The sequence below is a fragment of the Gracilinanus agilis genome, chromosome 1 (assembly GCF_016433145.1).
Source record: "Gracilinanus agilis isolate LMUSP501 chromosome 1, AgileGrace, whole genome shotgun sequence".
Lineage (NCBI taxonomy): Eukaryota > Metazoa > Chordata > Mammalia > Didelphimorphia > Didelphidae > Gracilinanus > Gracilinanus agilis.
The window spans coordinates 341,039,097-341,046,237 of NC_058130.1; positions in this window are offsets into that span (position 1 = coordinate 341,039,097).

Here is a 7,141-nt window from a genome sequence, read left to right on the forward strand (position 1 = left end):
GAAGAAGAAGAAGAAGAAGAAGAAGAAGAAGAAGAAGAAGAAGAAAGAAGAAAGAGGAGGAGGAGCAGGAGGAGCAGGAGGAGGGGAGGAGGAGGAGCAGGAGGAGCAGGAGGAGCAGGAGGAGGAAGGAAAATTGTGAATTTTCACATTTGGTCAATGATCAATCAACAAAGATTAACTTATTAAGAGCTTACTGTGTGCCAAAGTTTCTACTAGGTATTAGAAACACAAAGAGAAAATTGAAATAGTTCCTATTCTCAATAAGCTTACATTCTATTAGGGGAGACACTATAGATAATTATTTAAGGAGAGAGAGAGAGAGAGAGAGAGAGAGAGAGAGAGAGACAGAGACAGAGACAGAGACAGAGAGACAGAGAGAGAGAGACAGAGAGAGGCCTACAGAAAGATTCAACAAGAGAGATGCAATACATAGTAAATAGTAGACCCCCCTCTTTTTCTCCAGATGTATTACATATCTTGGAGTCCTAAACTGGGGCCTTGGCCATTTCCAGGAAAACTTGTCTCGGTGATATGGGAAAGAGGAAGAAGAGGCAGCAACAGAGCTTTATCAAAGGGCATTGATCACTAAACTAAGAGGAGTGGCCCACTTAGAGAACCTTAAATGAGGTGGTCTTGCCCTCCTTCCTTCCCTCCTTTCTTTCTCTTTTTCTCAGTAGCTCTCATACACACACATACATATACACACATATGCACACACATACACCCACACTTACACAATCTCATACAATTGTGTCAAGACTCTGAGGGGTAGTTAAGGAATTTCACTTGCCCAACACTTGTAGAATGGCAGCTCAGGTTCATGAATTGGCTTAGACAAGGTTGAGAAGAGATCTCAAAGTCCATCTGCTTTGTATTTCTTCTTCCCTTAGGATGACTGAATAATGATCTCAAGACGGACATTTCCAGCCAGCCTTGGGGACAACTTCAGGAGTGCAGAGGTTGAGAACTCCTGAGTCTTCAGTCAGTAGTGGCTACACTTAGGAAGAAGCTCCCTCCAAGTCCTCCAGTATTATTTGGAGATGATCACTAGTGAAAGAATGAGCCTAACCCTAGCCTGGCTTACCAGAAGTTGTAGACCTATAGCAATTTGTTTATACAATGCAGATCTGTGATATAATAAGCCAACCTAGAAATCCCACAAAATCCTTCATTTTGGTATTTTAAAAATCAATTTTCCAGGAGAATATAGCAAGACTTATTACAGATATTTGTTAAGCCTTTGTTAATGCATGCTTAGGAATCTCCTATGTTAACACTTCTTTGGGGAGTACAAAATAAATAGATGTCCTATACTAGATTTACATTTCATATTCAATATTTTTCTACTTGCTTCTTTTTGGAAGATCTAAGATAAATCAAACCCAAATTTTAAATAATTATACCTGGGATTCCTGAGTGGGGAGTACAAGAACAACCAGATAATTCTAGAAACAGTCTTTAAGATCCAGCCTCCACCAGTCCAGACTTTGCTCCTGAGTTCAGAGCTAAGAAGACCCCCTTGGTGTAGAGAATGAGGAGAAATCTTTCCCCAGGCTCCCGGAACTAACCAAAATTTGTTATCATTACCTACAAATAGATAGGGGCAAGGACTAGATCTGCTATTTGTTGTCCCAGGTAGAGAGAGTTATTACTCTTTAGTGAATCTTCAGTGATGTCTGGCTTTTCAAGACCCAAGATCTGAGGTTTTCTTGGCTAAGATACTGGAGTGGTTTGCCTTTTCAGTTTCCAATTCATTTTACTGATGAGTAAATCAAGGCCAACAGAGTTAAGTGACTTGGTAAAGGTTGAGGAGCTAGTAAGTGTCTTAAATTGAATTTGAATTCAGGTCTTCTGGACTCCAAGTTAAGTGCTCCATCCACTGTGCCAAACAGCTGCTCAGAAAGGAAGCAATGTGTCAGTAAGCTGGAAAGGTGCAAATGTAAAAGGTTTTAAATGCCTAACAGGGGAGCTTATATTTCTCCTATGAATCATCAGGAGTCATTGAAATTTACTGAGCAGGAAAATGACATGGTTGGATTCTGTTTAAGAAAATCACTTTGGCAGCTTTTCAGAGAATGGCTTGGAGGAGAGGAAGACTTAAGACAGGGAGGCCAACCGCAAGTTAATTGTTCAGACTACAAGCTCAGAAGAATGAATTTGATGTCTTTTGCATGTTACCTGGGCCAGTTTAGTGCACAAAGAAGAGTCTGTGCTTCCAACAAAACAAGACTTTCACCTTTTTTACCTTCTCTGAAGGCTCAGCCATGGCTGTCCTCCTGTCCAGTCTTTTCCCTGCTGTTTGAACCATTTTATTCTGCACAGCAGACACCAATGCTGAAAGCAAGTCTGAGACTGGCTTTGCTTAAGACCCTTTTATTAGCTTGCTGTATGATAGATTTTTGCTTAGTTTATTGAATCCTGTGATCTCTCATTCTCTTTTGACATTTAAACTTATTATCTATCATTCACTGCAGGGATTTGAAAATACAGAACTGTCCTTTCACAAATTATGTTTGTTCCTCTTTTTTTTTTTAAACTCCTGTCATTAAGAGCTCTTCAGTGTGAAGAGCGAAAGTAACTTGGGAAATAGTTATTGTTTTTAATCACTCCATTCTAATTCATTGAACATTTTGGGAACTTATTAACAGCTGAATGTAAACATCTCTGAAATTCCTGTTTTCTTTTGATTATTGAGATCACTTCTTTGGTTTAGTAACAAAGGCATTATTGCCTAGAGTATTAGGCTAGGAGTCAAGAACCATGTGGAATATTAGACAGTTCATTTAACCTTCCTCTGCCTCTCTTACCAATCTTATAATCATTTTGGACCTGATTACTTTACAAAACTGGCAAGATAATCAATAAGAGAATCGATAACAAGTACGTTGAAAAGCAGCAAACATTTTGATAGATGTGAAGCTATGATGCCTGATGGGACATAGACCTGGGAGTTTCTTTTGTTGTTGTTGAAAACAAGGTCGATTTTGTCAGTATTGCTTTTTCCTTGTTGTAGAAGTGCATTAAGTCAGTGCTTCGTTTGTGAGGGAATTACATATTGTAGCAATTGAGTGAAATTTTTTAAAATTAATTTTAACATTCAAATTGTTTTGAAATTTAAAATTTAGAACTTAAAATATGTCTAAAATTTTAAATAAAGATTTTATATTTTGAAATTTTAAATTTGAAAAATCTGGGCATAGTTGTCTTCATCTATAAAATGAAGGAGTTGATCTCTAAGTTCTAAAATTCCTTGATTTCACTAATATTAGGGAAGAGTAAGAGAAGAAAAATTTAAGAGGATCATACAATAATGCAAAAGCAAAGAATGAATTAAGGGTGACAGGCCTAGGGTTCTACCAACCTAGGACCAGGAATCAGGAGTGTGTATGTGTGTGTGTGTGTGTGTGTGTGTGTGTGCCCAACTGGGAGGGGGAGGATATATCAATTGCAAACCTATCAATTGCAAAGGGGTGGGTGGAGTGTGGAATTCAGTCTTTTTCTGGAAATAGGAACAAGGAAATCTAAGATAATAATTAGCTGTAAGCATCCTTTCCTGGGGTTGTTGAAGAGGAGAATAAAAATGAGAAATAACTGAGTCAGTTTTTGACAATAGGAAAGAGGCTCCTCTGATTCTTATAAATTGTTAGAGCTTTCCCCATCCTCACCCTCCATTATTTTGGATATAGACTTATTTATGTATATGTATTTATGTATAAGGCTGTATAGAGGAAAGCTAGGTAGCACAGCAGATCTAGCCCTGGAGTCAAGAGAATGTGAGTTCCAAACCAGGCTCAGACATTTACTAGCTGTCTGACCCTGGACAAGTCACTTAACCCTGTTTGCCTTAGTTTCCTCATCTATAAAATGAGCTGAAGGAAATGGCAGACCACTTCAATATCTTTAGTACAGGAAAACCCCAAATGGGTTGATGAAGAATCATACATGACTGAAAAACAATATGCATATGTTGCTTCCCCCTGGAAGAATAAAAGTTACTTCAAGTCAGGGATTATTATTTTTTTATCTCAGTGCCTAGAAGATAGTATTCATTTCATAAATCCTTGTTGAATTGAAATGAGAACTTAAAATTATATCTAAGGCTATTTTAAAGACAAGGAGATGATGTTTATCTCTAGTAATAGCCAATTAAATTATTCCTGAGAATCTGGAAGGTGAATCCTATTATCTTGTTAGGTGTTGGTAGTCCATCCAGAAAGAGATAATTTAAAATTTTAGGCATATCATTCAGGTCATATATTGCTTATCATCAATTTATTATTTGTTATCTGAAATACCTATTGCCCCACCCCCAAAAAGCAGACATGACAGCTTTATAATTACATGATCCGAGAATAGGGTCAACTTTTCTAATAAAACTAAGAAGTTTAGTTCTGCAGCTTATTCTTTTTGGAATTTTTTGGATTTGTTCTTTTAATGAGTCTACTAATATTCCATGGGAAGAGGATAGGGAGCAATGATTCTTCCAAATAAGCATGGGACACTAGAGTTATTTTTTCACCAGCCTAAAAGAATTTCATCAATATTTTGATAGTTGGAAGTTTATAATTTAATCTTTGCCACGTTCTCGTCTATGCTTTCTAAAACAAACCCTAGGAGTTTCACTAGAAGAAGCTAGTGAAGGGCTGGATATAAATAACATATGTAATCTAGGGCAGAGTTGATTATGCTGATTTTGATAGAGAATTCTTAGAATTATTTAACAGATTTCATATTTTCAGCAAAAAGTCATGGTGATTTAAGTATTTTTAAAAAGATGAAGGCTATCTCTTAAAAGTAATTTTACCAAATGAAACAAAGAAAAAAATCTTTAAAAGAATCAGCTTTTTTCACCATAGAAAATCAGGATAAGTTTGTGTTTGGGCCCCATGTTATCTGACTGTAGTGGTACCATGACCTCTATCATGAACATGTGGTCAAGAACTTTGCTGTCACTAATTTAATGGCATCTCTCCATCAATGCCATCATTGTCCATCATCTAAGACTTCCAAGATGGTAACTAAGATGGAGGCTTAATTCTCCCAGTGGTTCTATTTGTATGATCAGTGTTCAGTATTTTGTGGGAAATTCTTATGCAAAATCCCCTTTGCTGGAAGACAAATCTAGTGGTTCCAACCTATGCTGGTAGCAGGGCCTGAAAAATATCTTTCCAACTTGAGGGCATCAGGGGTTTGTAGGACTGCTGGAGCTGGAATATATTGGCTAGTTCGAGAGTATTGAAGTTCTTTGCACAGATCCCACATATGCTCATCTGATTTATGACTTTCTGAAAGCACAAGGAATTGGAGTTCCTCCCATCAAATCCTAAGCCCAGTAACTCCTGGGCCATGGATGCTTCTCAGCCAACAATCCCCACCAGAAGGGATTTTGGCACGTTGGATGAGAAAGTAGGATCTTTTAATAGCCTTTTGAATTAGTAGTCGTGGAAAACAATAACAGATTTGCCTGATGTTGAGAATTTACTTTTACCCAGTAATATCACTACTAGACCCAAATCCCAAAGAGATCAGAGATAGGGGGAAAGGACCTACATGTATAAAAATATTTATAGCAGCTATTTTTGTATGGGCAAAAAAATTGGAATAATGTATAATAATTGGAATAAGTGATGACCATCATTTGGGGAATGGCTGAATAAGTTATGGTATATGATTGTAATGAAATACATTGTGCCCTAAGAAATGACAAACACAATGTCAAAAAAAACTCCTGGAAAGGCTTTTATGAAGTGATGCAAAGTGAAATGAGTACAACTAGGAGAATATTGTACACAAATATAGCATTAATGTGCTTTGATCAACTGTGAATGACTGAACTGTTATAAGCAATGCAAGGATCCAGGACAACTCCAAGGACTCTGATGAAAAAAGCTATCCACCTCTTTGGAAGGAACTGATTGAATCTGAATACAGACTAAAGTATATCATTTTTCACCTTATTTCCTTTGTGAGTTTTTTTCCTTTTATAAGTGATATGTCATATTTCACGGCATGACAAACATGGAAATATGTGCTGCATGATACCACAGGTATAACTCACTATCATCTTGGGAGAGAGGGAGGGAGGGAGGGAGAGAAGGAAATAACATAGATTAAAAAAAGTTGGTGGCAGCTGGGTGGATCAGTGGATTGAGAGTCCCAGGTACGAATCTGGCCTCAGACATTTCTTAGCTGTGTGACTCTGGGTAAGTCACTTAGCCCCCATTGCCTGGCCCTTACAGCTCTTCTGCCTTGGAACCAATCTATCATAACATCGATTCTAAGATGGAAGGTAAGGGTTTAAAAAAAAGTTAGAAAATTATTAAAAAATTTATCTATGTGTAAAAAAATTGCCAACAACTATTAAGAGGAAAAATAATTCCATAATTACTTTTTCATTAATAAAAATAATTTTATTATTAAAAATGAGTATATGCATTTGTCTTTACTCATTTTATAAGGAAATTATATGTAGTTTTACACAGACTTGTGTTTTTCCTTTCTGATTAGATTTCTAATTTGTCTTGTATGCATTGTGTTTGTGCTTGTTATCTCTACTATTAGAATTTGAGTTCCTTGATGCCCATGACTATTTTTGGTCTTCCTTCTTATCCTCAGTGCTTAGCATGATGACTAGAACAACATAGGTGCTCAATACTTGTTGATTGATTGTCGACATAATGAAAAGTCTCCTCAGTTTGCAGAGGACTGAAGGTCAAATCATGATTCTGCAACTTATTTTCTGTGTGATCATGGTCAAGTCCCTTCATTTCCTTGAGTCTCAGTTTTCTTTTCTGTAAAAAGGGAATGTTGTATTAGATGATATTTAAAGAGTACAAAATCTGAAATCTATGATTCTAGGTTCATATGATCTCAGCTCAAGTATAAATTACACATAATTTTATACAACATATGTGACAAGAAATGAAGGGCCTGGGACTACTAGGTGGTTCAGTGGATTGAGAGGTAGGCCTAGAGACTGAAGGTTCTAAGTTTAAATCTAAGACTCAGATATTTCCTAGCTGTGTGACCCTAGGCAAGTCATTTAACCCCCATTGCTTAGTTCTTAGCACTCTTCTGCCTTGGAACCAATACCTGTATCATTTTAAGACAGAAGGAGGGAGGGAGAGAGAGGGAGAGAGAG